We start from the raw sequence: 24180 nt of genomic DNA, 5'->3' as shown, positions 1-24180 counted from the left end.
GCTTTCTTATTTGTACAGTCTTAGGAGGGAAGTATTGTAACTACCCTCCTCACATGGACAAGAAGACAGAGGTTGAGTAAGACCCAAGTACAGATCCCTGGTGAGCAGGGGAGACAGGATTCAACCCCAGGGATTCTAGAGTGAGCTCCTCACCACTGAACTGCACTGCTTCCTTGTTAAGTACTTATTTAGTTTTTAAGTATTTGTCGAGCAGATGAGTGAGTGAAGCAAGACTGAAATGAATTTCTGCAGTCACACAGCGATGCTGTCTGTCTTTGGGGCTTCACCGTGCCCAGTGTACATCGTGGTGGGCCTGGTGCTGTGCCTGGTGCTGCTCCTATTGGAGGAGATGCTGCCCGCGGTAAACACCCCGCATGGCGTCACTGTGCTGACGCCGTGAATCTTTCTTCTCTTTTGTAGCCTCCTTCAAAACAAAACAGCCAAGAGCAATTTAACACCGACACTATGAACTTGACACACGCGGCTCAATGGTAATGACAGTTAAGGTGATGTCACCGTGTGTAGAACGGTCATTGAAGCCCAATTTGGTGTGAGGTTTCCATCCCAGGTCTGTATGAGTGAGCACTGTGCTCCTCATGTGCTGATGCCCACCCTGCACAGATGAGGAGGCCGAGGCATAGCGGTCCCCAGGGTGGCCGGTCAGCAGTGGAGCTGGCCAGTCCGAGTACTGGACACACTGTCAACTGCTGCTCTTTACTTCCCGCCAGTGGAACAGCTCTTTCTCAAAAATCATTCAACAAACACAAGAGCCCCTAAGATATGCCAGTGACTGTGCTGGGCCTGGGATTCAGAGGTGACCGAGATTCAGGCCCTCAGGTTCTGTCCTGAGATGCACTTTCCTAGTAGCATGTCTGGTGATTTCATCAGGAGCCATTGTTGCGCACCCTCCATGCCCCCTTCACCGCCCTGCCCCCGAAGGCAGCATGTTTAGCTCCAACCCTGGTCTGTAGCCTGAGGCCTCCAACGGGTGGGGGGCTTTCCATCCTCAGTCCTCCCCTTTCGTGTGTGAAGCCATCGGTCGGTCCTTGCCCCCTGTACGGTGCGTGTCAGGACAGCGGCCTGGGCAAGAGCACACGTCTGGGGCCGTGGCAGACCCTGTCCCCTCGGGGCCTCTCCGTGGGTCCTCCTCTCTGTTGGGGTGGGGGCAGTCATCACAGTTCTGCCTCACGGGGCTGCTGGGAGGATTGTGAGAGCCCAGGGCCTGCAGGGGCCAGTGCTTGGCACACAGGAATGCTCCTGGGGACGTCAGCCTGTGTGTGAGTGTGATAGTGTGCAGCTGGTGTGTCTGCGTGAACATGTGTAATTCATGCATGTACACACACACTGCATTCTTGTTTAGGTTATGGTTGTAGTTTGACTTGAATGAAGCTGCACATCATTTCTGATCCCAAGTGTACAGCTCATTTTAATTTGCTTTCCTGTGTTAAATGTTGCCACATGAGATGGGTACTTGTCACATACAAGCTATTTTCTGTTTTTAGAGACCTACTGTCTTCCTTGGTTCTGAAAATGCATTCATGTGATAAGGAGGTTGGGGTTGGGGGAGGCTGGACGACGATCGCTGAGTTGCTTGGCTCGGGGAACACACTGGGCCTGAGTTACTGTAGTGGGAGATTGAGTGTGTGGGTATCCTGTTAATTTATGGATCTACAGAAGCAAAAGAAATGAAGCACTTCTCTGTTGAGATGAATTATCTGAAAAGAACAGAGATTCCTGCTTCTTATTTATCTGGAATGAGAACACCACATTTTTTTTTTCCAAGCTCCAGTTTGCTTTTTTTTTCCATTTCATTTTTCAAATTATTTATTTTTGATAAGTGAAAATCAAATATATTTAAGAAACATATATATATACCATGTAATTTCTTTTTTTAAAATTGGAATATAGTTGATTTACTATGTTGTGTTAGTTTCATGTGTATAGCACAGTGATTCAGTTATATATATATATTTTTTTCAGATCTTTTCCCTTATAGGTTATTACAAAATATTGAGCATAATTCCCTGTGCTATACAGTAGGACCTTGTTTATTTTATATACAGTTTGCTTTTTTAAATTAATTTTTATTGGTGTATAGTTGCTTTACAACGTTGTGTTAGTTGCTACTGCACAGCAAAATAAATCAGCCATACATATACATATATCCCTTCCCTTTTGGGTTTTCCTCCCACTTAGGACACCACAGTGCATTAAGTAGAGTTCCCTGTGCTATACAGTAGGTTCTCATTAGTTGTCTATTTTATATATAGTATCAATAGTGTATATGTGTCAATCCCAATCTCCCACTTCCTCCCACCCCACCCCTTTCCCCCTTGGTATCCATACCTTTGTTCTCTATGTCTGTGTCTCTATTTCTGATTTGCAAATAGGATCATCTATAATTTTTCTAGATTCCACATACGTGCATTAATATACAGTACAGTATTTGTTTTTTTCTTTCTAACTTACTTCACTCTGATACTCTCTAGGTCCATCCATGTCTCTACAAATAACCCAATTTCATTCCTTTATATGGCTGAGTAATATTCCACTGCATATGTGTACCACATCTTCTTTATCCATTCATCTGTCAGTGGACATTTAGGTTGCTTCCATGACCTGGCTACTGTAAACAGGGCTGCAATGAACATTGGGGTACACGTATCTTTTTGAATTATGGTTTTCTCTGGGTATATGCCTAGTAGTGGGATTGCTGGGCCATATGGTAGTTCTATTTTTAGTTTTTTAAGGAACCTCTATACCTGTTTTGCGTAGTGGCTGTATCAATTTACATTCCCACCAACAGTGTAAGAGGGTTCCCTTTTTCCCACACACCCTCCAGCATTTATTGCTTGTAGATTTTTTGATGATGGCCATTCTGACCACTGTGAGGTGATACCTCATTGTAGTTTTGATGTGCATTTCTCTAATAATTAGTGATGTTGAGCATCTTTTCATGTGTTTTTTGGCCATCCAGTTTGCTTTTAACGTGTGATTTGTATCCATTTCTGCACTTGCCCATTCTCTGCTTTATTCCTCGGTACATTGTAGAGTCCCATTTTAAAGTTCAAAAACAGGGCCAAAAACTTAATTCTGGAATGTCTGGGGAAGATCGTTGCATGGTCTGAGAAAAATTAGGAGTTCCTTCCTTTTTAAAACTGCTTTTACTCACTCAGAGGATCGTGTGGAAGGACAGAAATGAGGGTGCTTGAATTGTCACTGGTATCTCTCTGTAGCTGAGTTAAACGGTCAGTGTGTGGGGTGGGGCAGGCGTGCATCCCCAGCGTAGAGAAGGTGTAGTGAGGATAAAACAATGTCTTCAAGGAAGCGTGTTAGTCCTGTGTCCTTAGGCCCTAAGCTCCTCAGAGAGGAAAAGGTTGGGTGTCTCGGTACCTGTGCCCAGTCTTAAGAGTGAACGGCCTGGCTCAGAGCTGCTGCATCCTTATTCTGCAGGTCTTCATGTCACAGGGCCACCTGGCTGAACCTGTTTTTCAATTTTGGATCTTATGGAAAATAGTTGAGGTATAATTGACATGTGATAAACCACATGTATTTAGTGTAGTTTGATAAGCTTGGCCTGTACGTAAACTCCTGTGACTTCTGCCACAGTCAAGATTTTGGTCATGTCCACCGCTACCAAGTTTCCTAGTGCCCCTTCCTCTCTGCCCCCCATCCCCATCCCACCCCATCCTACCCCATCCTGCCCTGGCCCCAGGCAACCACTTACTATTTTCTGCCACTGCGTGCTGGTTTGGATTTCACAGAACTTTGTATAAATGGAATCATAACTATGTACTCTTTCTCATCTGGCTTCTTTCACACAGCATAATTATTCTGAGATTCATCCATATTGCAGCAGCATCAATAATTCACTTCTTTTTCCTGGAGAATAGTAGTATTCCATTATATGGAAATAACCAAAGTTTATCTATTCACTGTTTATGGCTGTGTTTCCAGTTTTTTAGCTATTACGCATAAAGTTGCTGTGAATATTTGTGTACAAGTATCTGTATGAACATCATTCTCTTTGGTAAGTATCTGGGAGTAGAATGATATATAGATAAATGGAATGAATCAAATAATAGGTGTGTGTTTAAATTTTAAAGAAACTGCCAAACTCATTTCCAAAGTGGTTGTGTCATTTTACCTGCAGTGGATGAGAAATCCAGTTTTTCTCATCCTTGTGAACACTTGACCTAGTCAGTCTGTTTTGGTTTTTTTATTTTTTGGTCTTTTTTAGTTTTAACCATCCTAATAGGTGTGTAGTGGTTCTTGTTACTTTACCTTACATTTCAATAATGGCTAAAGATGGTGATCATCTGTTTCCCTTCCATAATGCTTCTGTCTCAGTTACTCTACTCTGACGCTTTCAGTAAGTAGAGTAGATGAATGGGTGTGGCTGTGTTCCAGCGAAACTTTATTTTTTTATTTTTATTTTTTAAATTTATTATTGATTTATTTATTGGCTGTGTTGGGTCTTCATTGCTGCACACAGGCTTTCTCTAGTTGCAGTGAGTGGGGGCTACTCTTTGCTGCAGTGCGTGGGCTCCTCATTGCCTAGGCTTCTCTTGTTGCAGAGCACGGGCTCTAGGTGCGTGGGCTTCAGTAGTTGCAGCACACAGGCTCAACAGTTGTGGCTCACAGGCTCTAAAGCACAGGCTCAACATTTGTGGCTCATGGGCTTAGTTGCTCTGCGGCATGTGGGATCTTCCTGGAGCAGGGATCGAACCTGTGTCCCCTGCATTGGCAGGCAGATTTTTTTTTTTTTTAATTATTTTATTTATTTTATTGGCTGTGTTGGGTCTTTTTTGCTGTGTGCTGGATTTCTTTAGTTGTGGTGAGTGGGGGCTACTCTTCATTGTGGTGCGCGGGCTCCTCATTGCCGTGGCTTCTCTTGTTGCGGAGCACAGGCTTTAGGCACATGGGCTTCAGTAGTTGCAGCACACGGGCTCAACAGTTGTGGCTCATGGGCTCTAAAGCACAGACTCAATTGTTGTGGCACACGGGCTTAGTTGCTCTGCGGCATGTGGGATCTTCCTGGGGCAGGGATCGAACCCATGTCCCCTGCACTGGCAGGCAGATTCTTAACCACTGCGCCACCTAGGAAGCCCCAGTGAAACTTTATTTATCCAAACAAACAAACAACAGCAAGAGAAAACAGGGAGCAGGATGTATACGGCCTTCTCATTAAGGTTTGTTGACTCCTGACATAGATGAACCTGTCGTTTGCAAGTGAAGACAGATTCACTTCTTTTCCAATCTGGATGCATTTTAAAATTCTTTTCATGCCTAATTGCAGTGGCTGAACCCTCCAATACCATGTTGACTGGAAATGGTGAGAGCAGATAGCCTTGTCCTGTTCCTGATCTTAGAGGAGAGCGTTCAGTCTTTTATCATTAATTATAATCAATCTTAGCTTTACATTTGTTGCAGATACCATTTACCAAGACTGGGAAGTTCTCTCTATTCCTGATTTTTTATTTCATTGAACCAGCTTTTGGTTATTGATTCTTTTCTATTTTTTTTTTCTGTTATCTATCTCAGCAAGTTCTTTTCTATTCCAAAACTTTTTATCAGGAACGGTTGTAAGATTTTGTCAAATGATTTTTGGATTTATTGAGAATGTCATATAATTTTTCTTTTTCAGTTTGATTTTATGATGAATTCATTGGTTTTCAAATGTTTAGCCAAACATCTATGTTCATGACCTATATTGGCCTGTATTTTATTTTCTTTTAATGTCTTTGTCTAGTTTTGATATTGGGGTAATGCTGGCCTTGTAGAATGAATAAGTTGGGAAATATTTCCTTCTCTTTACATTTCTGGAGGAGTTTGTTCAGAATTGGTATTATTTTTCCTTAAGATGTTTTATGGAATTCACCAGTGAAGCTGTCTGGGCCTGGAGTTTGGTTTTTGTGGGGAGGTTTTTACTTACAAATTCTTTTTTTAAAAAAATGGACATAAAGACATTCATCTCTTTATTAATGAGTAAAGGAAAGTAAAAGTACTCATAAAGTAAAACTTTGAGTATTAGTCATTTTTTCTTGAGTGAGCTTTGGTGATTTGTGTCATTCAAGGAATTTATTTCCTCTTAAGTTGTCAGATTTATAAGCACAAAATTGCTCATAATGTTGTCTCAGTGTTCTTTTTTAAAAAATAAATTTATTTATTTATTTATTTATTTATTTATTTATTTATTTATCGGCTGTGTTGGGTCTTCATTGCTACACGTGGGCTTTCTCAGTTGCGGCGAGCTGGGGCTACTCTTTGTTGTGGTGCACAGGCTTCTCATTGCAGTGGCTTCTCTGACTGTGGAGCACTGGCTCTAGGCACATGGGCTTCAGTAGTTGTGGCACATGGGCGCAGTAGTTGTGGCGTACGGGTTTAGTTGCTCTGCAGCATGTGGGATCTTCCTGGACCAGGGCTTGAACCCGTGTCCCCTGCATTGGCAGGTGGTTTCCTAACCACTGCACCACGAAGGAAGTCCCTCAGTGTTCTTTTAATATCTGTGCAGTTGTAGTGATGTCACCTCTGTCATTTCTTTTTTTTTTTTAAGAACTTTTATTGAGATACAGTTAACAGACAATAAACAGCATATATTTAGAGTGTACAATTTGTTATCCCAATCTCCCAATTCATTCCCCCTCAAACCTCCCCGCTTTCCCCATTTGGTGTCCATGTGTTTGTTCTCTACACCTGTGTCTCTATTTCTGCCTTGCATTTCCTCTTTCATAGTTGTTAGCATTTGCCTTATGTATTGAGGTGCTCCTATAGTGGGTTCATATATATTTATAATTGTTATCTCCTCTTCTTGGATTGATTCCTTGATCTTTATGTAATATCCTTTCTTGTCTCTTGTAACATTTTTTATTTTAAAGTCTATTTTATCTGATATGAGTATTGCTACTCCAGCTTTCTTTTGATTTTCATTTGCATGGAATATCTTTTTCCATCCCCTCACTTTCTGTCTGTATGTGTGCCTAGGTCTGAAGTGGGTCTCTTCAAGACAGCATATATATGGGTCTTGTTTTGTATCCATTCAGCCAGTCTGTGTCTTTTGGTTGGTGCATTTAGTCCGTTTACATTCAAGGTCATTATTGATATATATGTTCCACTACCATTTTCTTAATCGTTTTGTTTTTGTTTTTGTAGGTCCTTTTCTTCTCTTATGTTTCCCACTTAGAGAAGTTCCTTTAGCATTTGTTGTAGGGCTGGTTTGGTGGTGCTGAATTCTCTTAGCTGTTGCTTGTCTGTAAAGCTTTTGATTTCTCTGTCGAATCTGAATGAGATCCTTGCTGGGTAGAGTATTCTTGGTTGTAGGTTCTTCCCTTTCATCACTTGAAAAATATCATGCCACTCCCTTCTGGCTTTTAGAGTTTCTGCTGAGAAATCAGCTGTTACCCTTATGGGAGTTCCCTTGTATGTTATTTGTCATTTTCCCTTGTTGATTTTAATAACATTTCTCTGTCTTTAATTTTTGTCAACTTGATTACTATATGTCTTGGTGTGTTTCTCCTTGGGTTTATCCTTCCTGGGACTCTCTGCGCTTCCTGGACTTGGGTCGCTGTTTCCTTTCCCATGTTAGGGAAGTTTTCAACTATAATTTCTTCCAATATCTTCTCAGGTCCTTTCTCTCTCTCTTCTCCTTCTGGGACCCCTATAATGCAAATGTTGGTGCGTTTCACATTGTCCCAGAGGTATCTTAGGTTGTCTTCAGTTCCTTTCATTCCTTTTTCTTTATTCTTTTCTGCATCAGTGATTATCACCATTCTGTCTTCCAGGTCACTTATTCGCCCTTCTGCCTCTGTTAATCTGCTGTTGGTTCCTTCTAGTGTATTTTTCATTTCAGTTATTGTGTTGCATATCTCTGTTTGTTTGCTCTTTAATTCTAGGTCTTTGGTAAACTTTTCGATCTTTGCATCCGGTCTTTTTTCAAAGTCCTGGATCATCTTCGCTATCATTATTCTGAATTCTTTTTGTGGGAGGGTGCCTGTCTCCTCTTCATTTAGTTGTTTTCCTGGGGTTTTATCCTGTCGCTTCATCTGGTACAAAGTCCTCTGCTTTTTCATTTTCTCTGTCTTTCTGTGGCTGTGGTTTTCAGTTCTGCAAGATGAAATACTGCTGATACTGCTTGATACTGCTGTCTGCCCTCTTGTGGAGGAAGCTATCTAGGAGCCTCCTGTGTCACCTCTGTCATTTCTGACGTTGCTCCTCTGTGTCTTCTATTTTTCCTGATCAGTCTAGGTAGAAGTTTATTAATTTTGTGATCTTTCCAAAGAACCATGTTTTGGTTTTATTAGGTTTTCTCTATTCTTCTGTTTTATGATTTCTGCTTTGATCTTTATTATTTCCTTTTTCTGCTTATTTTGGTTACAATTTGCTCCTCTCTTTCTGCTATCTTAATGTAGAAGCTGAGATCATTGATTTGAGACCTTTTTTTCTAATATAGGCCTTTAGTGGTATAAATTTCACTCTAATTACTATGTTAGCGGCCTGTCACAGATTCTTATGTCGTTTTCAACTTCACTCAGTTTAAAATACTTTCTCATTTTCCTTTAATTTCTTCTTTGATCTATGGGTTATTGAGAATTGTTATTTAGTCTGCAAATATTAGGGATTTTTCAGATGCTTTTCTGTATTTGATTTCTAGTTCAATTTCATTGCGGTTAGAGAACAGACTTTGTATGACTTGAATCTTTAAAATTTATAGTGATTTGTTTTATCTCCCAGAATATGATCTACTTTGGTAAATATTCCATGTGCACTTGAGAAGAATGTGTATCCTGCTGTCTTTGGGTGAAATGTTATATAAATGTCAACTCAGTAACATTGACAGTGCTTTTTAAAATCTTCCGTATCAAAAAAATAAAATCTTCTGTGTCTTTACTGATTTTCTTTCTACTTGTTCTGTTAATTATTGAGAGATATGTATTGAAATCTACCCAACAATAACTGGATTTATGTATCATATATTTTGTAGCTTTGTCATTAGGTGCATAATTGTTTAACATTGTTATGTCCTATTAACAAATGGAAGAATAAAAATCATATGGTAATCTCAATATATGCAGAAAAAGCTTTTGACAACATTCAACATCCATTTATGATAAAAACTCAACACAGTGGTGTAGAGGGAACATAGCTCAACATAATAAAGGCCATATATGAAAAGCCCACAACTAACATCATAGTCAGTGGTGAAAAGCTGAAAGCATTTCTTCTAAGATCAAGAACAAGGATGCCTACTCTCACCACTTTTAGTCAACATGGTATTGGAAGTCCTAGCCACAACAATCAGAGAAGAAAAAGAAATAAAAGGAATCCAGACTGTCAAGGAAGAAGTAAAACTGTCACTGTTTGCACATGACATGATACTATACATAGAAAATCCTCAAATGCCACCAAAAAACTACTAGAGCTCATCAATGAATTCAGTAAAGTTGCAGGATACAAAATTAACATACAGAAATCTGTTGCATTTTTATATATGAATAGTAAACTATCAGAGAAATTAAGAAAACAATCCCATTTACAATCACATCAAAAAAAGAATAAAATACCTAGGAATAAATCTAAGGGGGTAAATGACCTGTACTCAGAAAACTATAAGACACTGATTAAAGATATTAAAGATGACACAAACAGATGGAAAGATATACCAAGTTCATGGGTTGGAAGAATTAATGTTGTTAAAATGACCATACTACCCAAGACAATCTCCATATTCAATGCAATCCTTAACAAAATACCAGTGGCATTTTCCACAGAACTAGAACAAATAATCTTAAAATTTGTATGGAAACACAAAAGATCCCAAAGAGCCAAAATAGTCTTGAGAAAGAAGAACAAAGCTTGAGGTATCATGCTCCCTGATTTCAAACTATGCTACGAAGCTACAGTAATTGAGGCAGTATGGTACTGGCACAAAAACAGATGCATAGATCAGTGGAACAGAATAAAGAACCCAGAAATGAACCCACATGTATATGAACAATTAATCTATGACAAAAGAGGCCAGAATATACCTCTTCAGTAAATGGTATTAGGAAAACTGGACAGCTACATACAACAGAATCAAACTGGACTACTTTCTCACATCATATACAAAAATAAACTCAAAATGGATTAAGACTTAAATGTAAGACCTGAAACCATAAAAATTCTAGGAGAAAACATAGGCAGTATACTCTGACATCAGTCTTAGTCATATATATGTTTTTGATGTGTGTTTTTTTTTTTTTTACTCTGTCTCCTCAGGCAAGGGAAATCAAAGCAAAAATAAACAAAGGGGACTACATCAAACTAAAAAGCTTTTGCACAGCAAAAAAATTATGAACAGAATGAAAAGGAGAAGATATTTACAAACAATATATCTGATAAGGAATTACTATCCAAAATGTACAAAGAACTCATACAACTCAACATCAAAAAACCCCAAACAACCTGATTAAAAAATGGGCAGAGGAGCTGAACAGACATTTTCCCAAAAAAGACATACTAATGATCAATGTGAAAGATGATCAACATTGCTAATCATCAGGGAAATGCAAACCAAAACCACAACAAGATGTCACCTCACAACTGTCAGAATGGCTGTTACCAAAAAGACAACAAATAATAAGTGTTGGTGTGGATGTAGAGAAAAGGGAACCCTCATGAACTTTTGGTTTAATGTAAATTAGTGCAGCCACTGTGAAAAACAGTATGGAGATTCTTCAGAAAATTAAGAATGGAACTATCATAAAATCAGCAATTCCACTTCTGGATATTTATTTGAAGAAAACAATAACACCAGTTAGAAAAGATATGCGCTTCTATGTTTATTGCAGCACTATTTATAGTAGCCAAGATATAGAAGCAACCTAAGTGCCCATCAGTAGATGAATGGATAAAGAAGACATTTTTTGTATGTCACTCCCACACACATATACCTACATATACACACATACACACACTGTGGAATATTACTTGGCTATTAAAAAAAAAAAGGAATGAAATCTTGCCATTTGCAACAAGATGGCCATCCATGACCTAGAATGTGTTATGCTAAGTGAAATAAGTCAAAGAAAGACATTGTATGATTTCACTTACATGTGGGATCTAAAACAGAAAACAAATGAAGGAACAGAACAGAAGCAAAGTCGGAGATACAGAAAACAAATAGGTGGTTGCCAGATGAGAGGGAGTGGGGGAGAGGAAAGAAACAGGTGTACAGGTATGAAATGTACAGTGTGGGGAATGTAGTTAATAACTATGCAATATCTTTGGTGATGTATCCTAATTAGACTTAACATGGTGATTATTTTGAAATGTATAGAAATATTGAATCACAGGAACTAACATTGCTGTAGGTCAATTACACTTCAGTAAACAAACAAACTCATAGAAAAAGACATCAGATTTGTGGTTACCAGAGGTGATGGCTGGGGGGAGGGGGATTGGATGAAGGCAGACAAAAGATACAAAATTCCAACTGGAGGATGGAAGATGCCTTAGAGGACTGGGGCGGGGAGGGTGGGGGGGACTCGAGCGGGGGGGAGTCAAGGAAGGGAAGGAATACGGGGATATGTGTATAAAAACAGATGATTGAACTTGGTGTACCCCCAAAAAAATAATAAAAAAAAGAAAAAAGAAAAAAAAAAAGGCAAATACTGCAAAAAAAAAAGATACAAACTTCCAGTTATAAGATAAATAAGTACTAAGGATGTAGTGTACACCATAAATATAATTAACACTCTTGTGTGCTATATATTAATATATATTGTCAAGAGAGTAAATCCTGAGAATTCTCATCACAAGGAAAAAATTTTTTTTCTATTTCTTTAATTTTGTATCTATATGAGGTAAGTAGATGTTTACTAAACTTACTGTGATAATCATTTCATGATTAAATAAGTGTAAGTTATGATGCTATACACCTTAAACATACAGTGCTGTGTGTCAATAATATCTCAAGAAGACTGGAAGAAAAATAAATAAAAATAAATAAATTGTAATTATGTCCTCTTGATGAATTGACCTCTTTATCATGAATGATCTTTTTAAAAATCCCTGTTAATATTTTTTTTGCGCTAAAATTTACTTTGGTATTAATATAGGCACCCCACTTTTCTCTTGACTAGTGTTAGCATATATATCTTCTTATTTCTAAAGTTTTTGTATCTTTATCTTTAAAGATGCCTTGCATTTAAAAAAATTTAATCTGACAATCTCTGCCTTTTAATTAGGATGTTTAGACCATTTATATTTAATGTGATTATTTTTATAGTTAGGTTTACATCTATTATCTTTCTGTTTATTTTCTACATGTCTTATCTGCTCTTTGTTCCTCTTTTCTGCTTTTCTTCTTCCAGATTGCATATTTCTTATTATTTTACCTCTTGTTAGTTTATTAGCTATTATTCATGAGCTTGACCATTTAAAGAGTAGTGGTTGGGTATTTTGTAGAATGTCCCTCAATTTTAATTTTTCTGATGTCTTCTCGTGATTAGCTTTGGGTTATAGATTTTGAGGGGGTGGGTGGGTGAATACCACAGAGGTGTAGTACCCTTCTTATCATAATATCAGTATGACATGTCACTTATAATGTTGCCTTGATCTCTGGGTTTAGGTGGTAGCCTCTGGGCTTCTCCCTGTGAAGTTCTGTTTTTCCTTTTTTGAAAACTATTAGAGGGACTTCCCTGGTGGCGCAGTGGTTAAAAATCCACCTGCCAATTCAGGGGACATGGGTTTGATCCCTGGTCCAGGAAGATCCCACGTGCCACGGAGCTACTAAGCCCCCATGTGCCACAACTACTGAGCCTGTGCTCTAGAGCCCATGAGCCACAACTGTTGAGCCCATGTGCCACAGCTACTGAAGCCTGCGTTCCTAGTGCCTGTGCTCTGCAATGAAGAGTAGCCCCCACTTGCCATGCGTGCAGCAATGAAGACCCAGTGCAGCCAATAAATAAATAAATACATACATACATACATACATAAAAAGTTTAAAGAAAACTATTAGAGGTTCATCCAGCCTACCTCAAGGGGAGGGGAGTTAGACCTCACCCCCTGGAGGGTGGAGTATCAAGTAATTTGTCGACTATGAAAAAACCACCACAATAGCCAATATTTTAGGGGATCAGATATTCTGAAGCTGTCCAAATATTGTTTCTCCTTAAAGTTTTTCAGCTAGTTTTGGCAATCACCAGTGAATCTTGCCTGAAGCAGCTATTATTAATCTGTTGTTCTAAAGGTTGTTTTCTGTTTCCCTCATTCATTCTACATTATTAATTGGGATTTCTCCATAAAGGAAGTTCTCTCTCCCATCTGTTTGCTTATTCATTTGCTTATTCATATCTTATGGACTCATGGATATTTATTTTATTCTTTATGTTATAACACAGTCTATCATTTTTACTCAGATCTTCCAGCTTTAGTCTTTGGAAACTCTTTCAGTTTGGCTTCTGGTCCTTTGATATTTTTGTTTGTTTTAACACCTCACTTTCGGGCACTATAAGATGTTCCAAGCTTATCTTGTATTTTCGCTGCCCCAGCCCTTGAATTAGCCATTTTTCCGAGGAGCCCTAGTTCCCTTTACTGGAGAATGGTATTTAGAAATCAAGATCCGGGCACTGAGTGTGCTCTTTGTTATAGAAGTGTCAGTACTTCTAGGCTCTCAATAGACAGGTCTAGGAGATGTATGTATTTATACTAACCCATGTATGCATGCACATCTCTATTTATTTCTTGATTTGTGTATACATGAAATAAACATTGGTTTGCTAACTGATCCAAGGCCACTTCTGCCTTCCCTCTTCCATATTCATAACTTCTTTGCTTTTTAAAATATTTCAAAAATATTTTATTTATTTATTTATTTATTTATTTATTTATTTATTTATTTATTTATGTTGGCAGTGCTGGGTCTTAGTTGTGGCCTGCAGGATCTTTTGTTGCGACATGTTTAATTGTGGCATGTGGGCTTCCTAGTTGCGGCCTGTGGACTCTTAGTTGTGGTATGCATGCAGGATCTAGTTCCCTGAACAGGGATTGAGCCCAGGCCCCCTGCATTGGGAGCACAGAGTCTTACCCACTGGACCATGAGGGAAATCCCTAACTTCTTTCTTTGACAGTGAGAAACTTGGCTCTCATTATTGATAGCATCTTTATAGTTCTTATTTGCTCAACGCTGTTATACATGTAAAGTATTTTTGGAGTTGCTAACCCATGCTGCTCTAAGAAATAGATTTATCAACTAGAGTGCAGTTTTTGTGCAAAATTCTTCTCTTGGAAGCCTTATTATATCCAGTCAAAACACTATTTTTCAAAGTTATTTATGTCAACTCCTTTCTTCCCCACCTGCATACGTGAGGTTATTTTACTTGTAATGTAATACGTGAGGTTATTTTACTTGTAATGTAGTTTCATTTCTTGCAGTCTGCATTCCATCCTGGTTCCCTGGACATTTTGTATGATACATATTTTTTAAATGTTCATACAGTATATAAAGTTCACTCTTTGTGGTGTGCAGTTCTGAAGGATGTGGTGAATGCTTGGCCATGGATTCACCATCATGGTACCGCACCCTAACATCTATCAGGCAGCCCCTTGTCTCTTTTTAAAAATGAAGTTATTTATTAAAATAAATTATTTCATGAATCCTTATAGTGTATTTTGTTATTAAAGTAAACCATATAATGCTAAAGTCATTTCTTCAGAGTAGCTCTTGACATGCAGTACTGTGCAGGTCAGCCAGGGCTGGAGTCCTTGTTTTATGTTGAAATCAGCAGAGAAACAAGTGAAGACGACCATGACTTTGCTCGATTTTTGTCCCAGTATGGTAGAGTCTTTGATGTGGCTTCCCAGGGAAGAATTTCAGAAAATCAGACATCTCTTATTTTGCTGTCCATAGTGGAGTGGGTGAAGACCAGTTTAAAAAAATCAGACCAAAGCTGCTACTGCAGATGTTTGAGCAATCTCTAGTGCCAACTGTTGGTCTGTATTCCATTTCCTCTTCTATCTCCTTTCTTATTACACTGTTGTGCTTTCTCCCTTTTCCTATGTTCATTTTTTTAATGCTTTTTTTTTTTTCCTAGCCATGTGACTTATGGGATCTTAGTTCCCCAACCAGGGATTGATCTTGTGCCCTCAGCAGTGAATGTATGGAGTCCTAACCCCTGGGCCGCCAGGGAATTCCCTTCCTAAATTCACTTTTATGAGGATTTATTCAGTAAACTTTATGTCTTTGTGACTTTATGTATTTGTGTATTTTGTATATTTGTGTATTTTATGTATTTTGCCTGTTACTAAACTCTAGATTTTTCTCTATTTCCTTGTTTCTTTCTGTCTCCTTACAACTAGCTTTAATGTAAAATTAAAATATTTATGTGCTAGCTTTTGTTGAATATATATTTATAATCTGGTCTGAATTTAAAATATAAGTGGATTGAATGTTTCACTCTTTGTTGAGATAAGAAAAAGTAAATTAAGTTGCTTTATAATGATTTGTTTAGTTTCTGTATGAGTCTGGCCATCAACAAAAATGTTTTCCTACTCCCGTGTTAGAGAAGAAATAGAATCTGTTCTTCTACCTCAGGTGGTACGGCACTAAAACCAGTGTGAATAGACTCCTTCCACCTTCCCACCCCAGCACCTCTGTTCCCATTTGAATATTTCATAGCATTTTCAACATAGTTTTTCCAACATGCTGACCCTAAAACCCACTTACTGTAGCTCGAATTTGTTTCCTCTCGTTGGTGGATCAGTGGAATAAAAGAGGCAGAAACAGCACCATTAGGAGCCCTGCCTCTATGCCTGGTCCTGGGTGGTGACACACCCCTCGGGCCTTTGAGGGCAGGTGACCTGAGCAGCAGGTGGCCCCCAGTGCCTCTGGGTTGGGCTGCACGGACGCACAGGGAGGATTTCTCTGTGGCTGTGAGAGCTGGTCCTCTCACTCTCAGGATTCTCAGACCCCAGAATATGTAATTGCAGGATGGGGTTCACGCTCAGGGCCAGGGTTGGGGTGATTTACAGAAGAGCATGCTTGACACACAGTCTGTGATGGTCACATGTGCTTGTCAGGCCCCAGTGTCTCTAAGACAGGTCTCACTGCAGTGGACGGAGGCTTTTGTGTGTTGAACTGAGCTTTAGAGCCGGGGCTGTTGTACAGTTGGTCCCGCTGGTCTGCAGTGCTGGATTCGTGTGAAGATGGCGCCCACCGTCCTGCAGGCCCACTGGAGCCCATGAGACTGGGTAGCAGTTTCAGTGCAGGACCCAGCTCGCAGGGGGCACAGGGCCCTGTAGCGGCTCTGTCTCTGTAAAGATGCGCCTGGAGGCACTGCAGACACCAAGGACCACTGCGCTGTCACGGCAGGTGTGCTGCCTGTCTGGGTGCTCTTTCCCTTCCTTTGCCGGCCCCTCCACCCCCACCCCCCTCTCCTCGGCTGCACCCCCCCTTTCTCAGCCCTTCTAGGCCGACTCTCCAAGCTCTGGGTTACGGGGTGGTTTGATGCTGATGGGCGAGTAGGATCCAGCCCTTCCCTCTCCCCCACCCTGTCATCCCCCTCAGCTTCCTTTAGAAATGGACTCCTCCTGCGGTAACCCTGGATGGCCTCCCCGGACTGTGTGAACCCTTCTGCCCGAGATGGAAGAAGGAGGGGGTGGTTCCTCCAGAGCACTAGTTCTTCAGACATTCTGTCCTGGTAACCTCTTGACGGGCTTTCATCTGCTGTGACTTGGCCTGGTTGGTCAGACTCATGGTCAGAAATCTTCCACGGCTTTGGCTTGGAGATAGAATTAAGTGGAAACAACAAGACAGTGAACTTACGTCAGTAGCGCGTCTGCTGACGTCTTGCTGCTGTGCCGAGCCCTAGAGCAGGATGCAACGGTGCTGAGACTCCGTCTAGTGTCGCCACTGAGAGTTCTTCACAGGGCATGTGTGCAGTTTCTGATAAACTCGGGATTCAAAGCAAGATGTGCTATGGTCAGGGTATGAGTCAGGGCTCTCCAGAGGAACACAACAAACAGGATGTGTGTGTGTGTGAATAGAATTTATGTACTTTATGTATGTATCTTCTGTATGGATAAGGAGATTGTGTGGTTAGAAGGCTGGTGAGTTGAAACCCTGCAGTGTGGGCTTACAAGCTAGAGACCTAGGAGGGCTGAGGGTGCTGTCACTGCAGAGCTGCCCTCCTGCCTGGGGAGACTGGTCTTTTTGATTTGTTCATGCCTCTCTACGGAGCCTCAGCGCCCCCCACATGACAGAGGGCAGTGCACTTAAAGTCCACAATTTAATGTTAATCACATCCAGAAACACCCTCCAAGCAGATACTTGGACCATCACAGCCAGATTTATTTGGAATTCCATGACGTTCGGTTGGGTCTGTTTATACTTTAAAGGTCTCTTTAGATAACCATTTAGATTAGCCAGAGTAACAACGGGCCAGCTTTAACCAGGGCTCCGGCTGCCTGTGTTCTTGTCAGAGTCCATATTTGATGCATTTACTGTGGATTGTTTGCTGTGTCTGGTAAATATCAGTGATGTAGACTTTCTCCCCTTGCTCTTAAATTCCGCTAAAAATTGGTTAAGGAACCAGAACAGTGTTGAAAATGTGCCGTGTTGGGATATTTTCTCCTCTAGGACGGGTTCTGCTAAGCAGGCACACAGAAGTGGTCTTGAAGGATGGCCTTGCAGCGTTCTTGCTGGGGAGGCTGCACTGCCATTTATATTTAGCCTGGAGCCCAGGGGACCAGCGAGGCCCGCAGTGGAGCTGCCGCGTGCCCGCGCTGCTCCAGGCCTGCTCGGGAGTGGGAGACTCACTGGACGGAATGTCAGAGGCTAAATATAACTTTTTACAGAGCCAGACACACATCTGACTTAGAGTGGAAACATTTTCTAAAAGAGCTGCTTTTCCTTCTCGGTTTACAGTAATGAATATAAACCCAAATCAGTTTGATTTTTAGTTGAGAGCCATCTCTGCAGTGAAACGATCACAGGAGCTGTCAAAGGCAGAAGGAAGGCCCTCACCCCATGCCCATCCAGAAGCCAGCAGTCCTGTCTTGCTGTCAGATTGGTTTTGTTTCCACAGGAGGAAAAGACGGGTAGTTTCCCCTTGGCGACCCTGATGTGTCTGGTTGTGGGTTGCGTGATTGACGTTGGTATTTCTTACTTCCTTGGTCTCACTTGTGCCGGGATGCGAGCACCAGTGTGAGCTCCTGAGAGAGTCGACCAGGGCAAGGCAGCCTCTGCTGAGTCAGCGAGCCTGGGGCTGAGACTGCCTCACCTCAACAGCTGTGCCAGCTCAAATGTACTTTTTTATGATAATGTTTTATGTTGTTATTAGTTCTTTGGCCTGGGGATCCAGAGGCACTTTGTAGTCAGCAACTCTTGAGAAAGTAAAGGGGAGCAGGCAGTGTCCTCATGCCTAGCAACCGGGCTGCGCTTCTGTGCACCTGGCTCTGGATTTGGGGTGGTCCTGACTTCATGAAGGGCTCAGTGGGGTTGCCAGATGGGACGCACATAAGAATCATGTGAGAGACTTGGAGAGACGCAGATCTGGGCCTTTCCCAGCTGGCTGAGTTAGAATTCTGTGGCTGATGAGGTGGGTTGGGAAGCGGGCTTTTATTTTTTATTTTATTTATTTATTTTTTTCTTTCGATCTTTATTGGAGTATAATAGTTTTACACTATTGTGCCAGTTTCCACTGTACAACAAAGTGAATCAGCTACATTTATACACATGTCCCCACATCCCCCACCTTTTGAGCCTCCCTCCCACCCTCTTTATCCCCCCATCCCCTCTATCTTCCCCAGGTCATCACCAGTTATTGAGTTGATCTCCCTGTGTTATGCAGTTGCTTCCCAGTAGCCATCTATTTTACATTTGGTAGTGTATAAATGTCAATACTACTCTTTCACTTTGTCCCAGCTTCTCCTCCCCGCCTCCCCGTGTCCTCAAGTCTGCTCTCCAAATCTGTCTTTATTCCTCCTCTGCCACTGGGTTCATCAGTACCATTTTTTTAGATTCCATATATATGAGTTAGCATACGGTATGTTTTTCTTTCTGACTTACTTCACCTTGTATGACAGACTCTAGGTCCATCTACCTCACTACAAGTTACTCAATTTCATTCTTTTTTATGGCTGAGTAACATTCCATTGTATATACGTGCCACATCTTCTTTACCCATTCATCTGTCGATGGACAGTTAGGTTGCTTCCATGTCCTGGCTATTGTAAATAATGCTGCAGTGAACATTGTGGTACATGTTTCTTTTCTTCTTTTTTTTCCACTTTATAAATTTATTTATTTATTTGTTGGCTGTGTTGGGTCTTCGTTGCTGCACACAGGCTTTCTCTAGTTGCTGCGAGCGGGGCTACTCTTCATTGTGTGTGGGCGCCTCATTGTAGTGGCTTTTCTTGTTGTGGAGCACAGGTTCTAGGCGTGTGGGCTTCAATAGTTGCGGCACGTGGGCTTCAGTAGTTGCGACACGTGGGCTCAATAGTTGTGGCTCACTGGCTCTAGAGCACAAGCTCAATAGTTGTGGTGCACAGGCTTAGTTGCTCCGTGGCATGTGGAATCTTCCCAGAGCAGGGCTCAAACCCTTGTACCTTGCATTGGCAGGTGGATTCTTAACCACTGCGCCACCTAGGAAGTCCGGTACATGTTTCTTTTTGAATTATGGTTTTCTCACGGTATATGTCCAGTGGTGGGATTGCTGGGTAATACCGTAGTTATATTTAGTTTTTTGAGGTACCTGCATACTGTTTTTCGTAGTGGCTGTATCACTTCACAGTCCCATCAACAGTGCAGGAGGGTTCCCTTTTCTCCACAGCCTTTCCAGCATTTATTGTTCCAGGATTTTTTGATGATGGCCAGTCTGATTGGTGTGAGGTAATACCTCATTGTGGTTTTCATTTGAAAAATATGGGACGCTTAACGAATTTGCATGTCATCCTTGTGCAGGGGCCATACTAATCTCTATATCGTTCCAGTTTTAGTATATGTGCTGCTGAAGTGAGCACGGGAAGTGGGCTTTTAAATGGTCCCCCAAGGTGATCCCCTTACAGCCTGCCTGGGATCAGACCCCCAGGCCCTGGCAGGATTTCTGAAAGGTCTCCCAGCTTGTTGCTCAGAGCTGCTGGGATTGTTCCAGACCAGGAGCCGTGGACCCAGCACGGCCTCCTCCCCATCTGCCCACTTCTCCACTCCCCCGGCTTCCTGGAAGGAAGAGGTGGCTGCTGGAGATGCTGTCTGCACACTGTTCCTGAGGCTTTCTCAAGGCCGCTTCCCTTGCAACTCGCTAAGGAAGGTCCAGTAGAACAATGGGATGTGAACTAGGCTTCAGGGTCTGACTCAGGCTTCCTTTAGCTCCAGATCCTCTTCACATCTGCATGTTGCTGTCTCTTTTAGTTCTGGGCATGTATCTTCTTTTATGGGTCTTTGTGAGCTAGAGCAGGTAAGTAGGGACTGGGCGTTGGAACTCCTGGCTTCTGGTTTTCACTCTCTGCTCACAGATGTGAACCAGCTGGGCGGGCATGTCCCCCCCGCCGCCCGACGGGAGCTGGGAGGCTGGAACCTGTTCCGAAGGTGCTGGAGTTGACGCACAGGGTGAAACCCCCACAGCACCGGGGCCTTCCTGCTCACTTCTGCTTGGTTCCTTTCTCTGCGTTAGGTTGTCCTGCAAGCTGGACTTCGGTCCTGTTCAGAGAAAAGGCCCCAATGGTTCAGTTCTCCTTTTTAGCTGCATAGTGGTTGGGCCACAAGCAGCAGCTGATCGGCACGCTCCCACCCAACTGCTTGTGCGCATCAAGCCGGTCAGCTCCTCTCCGGGAGCCCTGCCAATGGTGAAATTTACTTCTTCATCCGGCACCCCTGCCCCTGCCCACCCTAGTCTTCTCAGGAAGGACACCCATTTCCCTTGCAGACCACCGTCCAGAGGGGTGGGGTCCTTGACATTCTGGAGCCCAGTTGCTTAGCCAGATGATACTGGAACTTAGAAACTGACCCGTCCTCTGGCTCCTACTCTGTGTCTGCCATGCCGGGCGCCCCAGCAAGGGGCAAAGGCTGGTGTCCAGGGCGGTAACTCCTGCAGACGATGCCTCCGTGTGCCCGCCCTGCCGCCATCTCTCTGTTTCTTCCAGCTGAGCCTGGGCTGTAGGGCCCTGCGCGTCCCCTTCTGTGCATGACTCTGTCATCTGTGTCTGAGTGAAGATCTCCTGACCTGGGGGGCCTGTCTCTGAGTCCTCCGGGTGGGATTCCCAGCCGGGCCCCTCCCTGACGGTAGTGCCTTGGCACACAGATACAGGAGGGGAACTGCTGGGTGGTCTGGGGATGAGCAGTGGAGATGGCGCAGGACATCTGACGAGCCAGGGCAGCCCTTGGCCTTGGTCAGGTCTTCCTCCTGGAGGACTTGTGCCAGATGCTGCTTTTCATGGCCCGGGCATGTCCCATGGGTCACCTTTCTGAATCTTGGCTTTGTCTCTTCTTCCCCAAGTCCTACTTCTTATGCAACTGTGGGGCCTTAAGGAGAGTGGGTAGGTCCTCCCTGCCCCTCTGGTAACTTGGTGTGGTTGGCATCCACAGAGCGGAGGTAACCTGGCCCTGATACATCCTGGGATAGCCTTGCCTTTGGGCCATTTTGGTGTCATTTAGCACTGGGGAAATAAGTGGTTAGATAATAGAGGAAGAATTCTCAGACTGCTTCTATCATCTGCCACATTTCTTGTCACGTGTGCATCGCATATAAAACCAACTGTGTTTCAAGGAATTCTTTCATGGAGTTGGGGAAAGAAGGAACTGTAGACTATAGAGTGAAATGGAAAGAGTGTTGCACTCAGCGTCTGAGGACGAGCTTCATCCTCCACTGAGCCAGTCCCTCAGCTGCTGTTTCATAACCTCGAGGTAATACTCATCCTCACTGCCTTGAAGGGTGAGCTGATTCGGAATCATCCTCACCTCCATCCCCAGCCCTGGACTGTGCCACCTCTGATGGATGTGATTTCAAGAATAAAAAACGCCATTGTAATAAGCCACTTCAAAGAATGATGCCTCTGGAGATACAACTTAGTTTAATATTTTTCGAACAAGTAGGCCCACTGGAGAATAGAGTGACCACTGCTGCTCCTAGAATAACATGAAGAAGGGCACAGGGGACAACAACAGGAAGAGAGACCGTGAGGTTGGCCATCCCGTTCCTGCCTGTGCCCTCAGCTCCTGATCTGCCCTCCCTGCCCCAGTGTGTGGGCGGGGTGACTGTTAGGTTGGTATGAAGTACCCCAGGGCAGAAAGCACATATCAACTCTCACAGTAAGCCAAGTGGGGGTATTTTTTGCTTGTAAAAATAAAATCAGAGGCTTTTGAATTTTATTTACAGGAAAAGAAAAAAGAAAGGGAAAAAAAGATTTCCCTCCTGGGTTTTAGCCTTGGCTCAGCAGTGAGCTGGTATATTTTTGTAATTATTATCAGCTGGAGAACACACCAGCTTGAGGTCAGGTTTTCTCCTTAACATAGTTGGAAATGCCATTCTGTGTGGTTTCATAAATCCTTTGTCATCTCTGCTCACTTGCAAAGATGGGCCTCTCAGGAGTGGACCCCAGTGTCTGCATCCTCAGAACTGATCTGTCCCCCAGCTAGGGTTAAACACCATTGAGCCAGAAGACCAGTAGCCTTTGCCAGTTATGAATTCAAGCATATTTTGATGCTCAAAAATTTAGAATTCCTGGATTTGGTGTAAAGTCAGGAATCATCACTTTGATGTTTTCATTAATTTTTTTCTTTTTTGCTGCCTTCAGCCCTCTCCTTTTCAATTCTTCTTGCTCCCCTTTTTTCTTTCCTTTTTCTTTTTTAGCCTGCCTCTCCTTCTTCTATCTTAGACATCATATTGAATTTTCTTGGGATTCTCATTTGTATTATTCCACTCGTGGTATCCAGGGTTAACATATTTTCTGGCCTCAGGCCTAAAGCCATTAAATTTGAAACTTAACTGTTCCTTGGGCCACTAGAAGAATGTTGGTTCCTATAAAGCAAATAGAATAATAACAATGATAATACATGACCCCTCTTCTAAATGTTTAATTTATTTATCATCAGTTATTGGTGAAGGGAGGGTAAAGAGCTTCTAATAATATTTTACGGTTGGAAAAAATGAAGGATACAAAATCATACTGATAGTCAATAAGAGTATTAAAAATAGGGCCCAGATTCCTTGTTAGTAGTTCATAGCTTTGGCATATAGAAGAGCTCTGAAAATGAAATTACAAGCCCAAGACTGATTGGATCAGTCCTCTGTCCTGGACTGGACCACCTAGTTCTTCTCAGTTGAAAACACATTTGTCAGTCTTGCTTGAAGCAGTGAATCCTGGGAAATCATGGAAACCAAACCTGCCAGGTTCCCAGTTTACAGTGAGAGGTGCATCGTCAGAAGTGACACCAAAAGAGCAAAGATGATGAGTCGGACAGTTGTGGGCTTGGATCCTGGCTCTGTGGCCAGCTTCATTGTGTTCTGCAGGCTTCTTTCATGACATCTATCATATTGTATTGAAATTGTGTCTCTCTTCCTCATTTGCAGTCAGTAACATTTCTAGAAACTCTTGCATCTCAGGTATGATGGTAGGGAATCGGAGGTGCAAAGATGAATAAGAATGGCTAAAATAAAAAATAAAAAGAGCAGCAATGTTTGCCTGGGGTGACATCCTGAAGAGGTAGAATAGGAAACTGCAGGCCCTTGTTCCCCGACAGAAACATATCTGGCAACACCGACTTTAATGAGGGGAAAATTAAGGCATTTCCAGAAAAACAAAAGCCGAGGGAGTTCATGACCACTAGACCTGCTCTACAGAAAGTGCTAAAGGAGATCCTTCAAGTTGAAATGAAACAACGCTAGACAGTAACTCAAAGCTGTAAGATCAGAGATCCCAGTAGAGGTAATTAATGGGCAGATATAAATGCTAGTCTTATAATTTTGGTTTGTAACTGCACTTTTTATTTCTGTAGAATTTAAAAGATAAATCTGTTATTGATAAGGCACACAATGTATAAAGACGTAATTTGTGTCTTCAGTAACATAAACTTTTTGTATACAATTAAAGTTAAATTGGTATCAATTCAAGTTTGTTATAATTTTAGGATGTTATGATAATCATGATAAGCACAAAGATATTATCTACAGAGTATACACTAAAGGAGATGAGAAGGGAATGTGT

At 42.0% G+C, this 24180-nt stretch overlaps 1 protein-coding gene and 1 non-coding gene across 2 annotated transcripts in view; one reads left to right on the top strand and one right to left on the bottom strand.

The window, feature by feature from the left end:
• Positions 1-24180, top strand: part of JAM3 (junctional adhesion molecule 3) — a 61452-nt gene that overhangs the window by 15681 nt on the left and 21591 nt on the right. The gene's annotated exons all lie outside the window — the stretch shown is intronic.
• Positions 19898-20001, bottom strand: LOC130829512 (U6 spliceosomal RNA). The gene has a single exon (XR_009047545.1). It is a non-coding gene; the product is annotated as a U6 spliceosomal RNA (small nuclear RNA).

Source organism: Hippopotamus amphibius, chromosome 9 (genome assembly GCF_030028045.1).
Source record: "Hippopotamus amphibius kiboko isolate mHipAmp2 chromosome 9, mHipAmp2.hap2, whole genome shotgun sequence".
Taxonomy (NCBI): Eukaryota; Metazoa; Chordata; class Mammalia; order Artiodactyla; family Hippopotamidae; genus Hippopotamus; species Hippopotamus amphibius.
The sequence above is the reverse complement of the archived record's forward strand: the minus strand, read 5'-3'. Positions and strand labels throughout refer to the sequence as shown.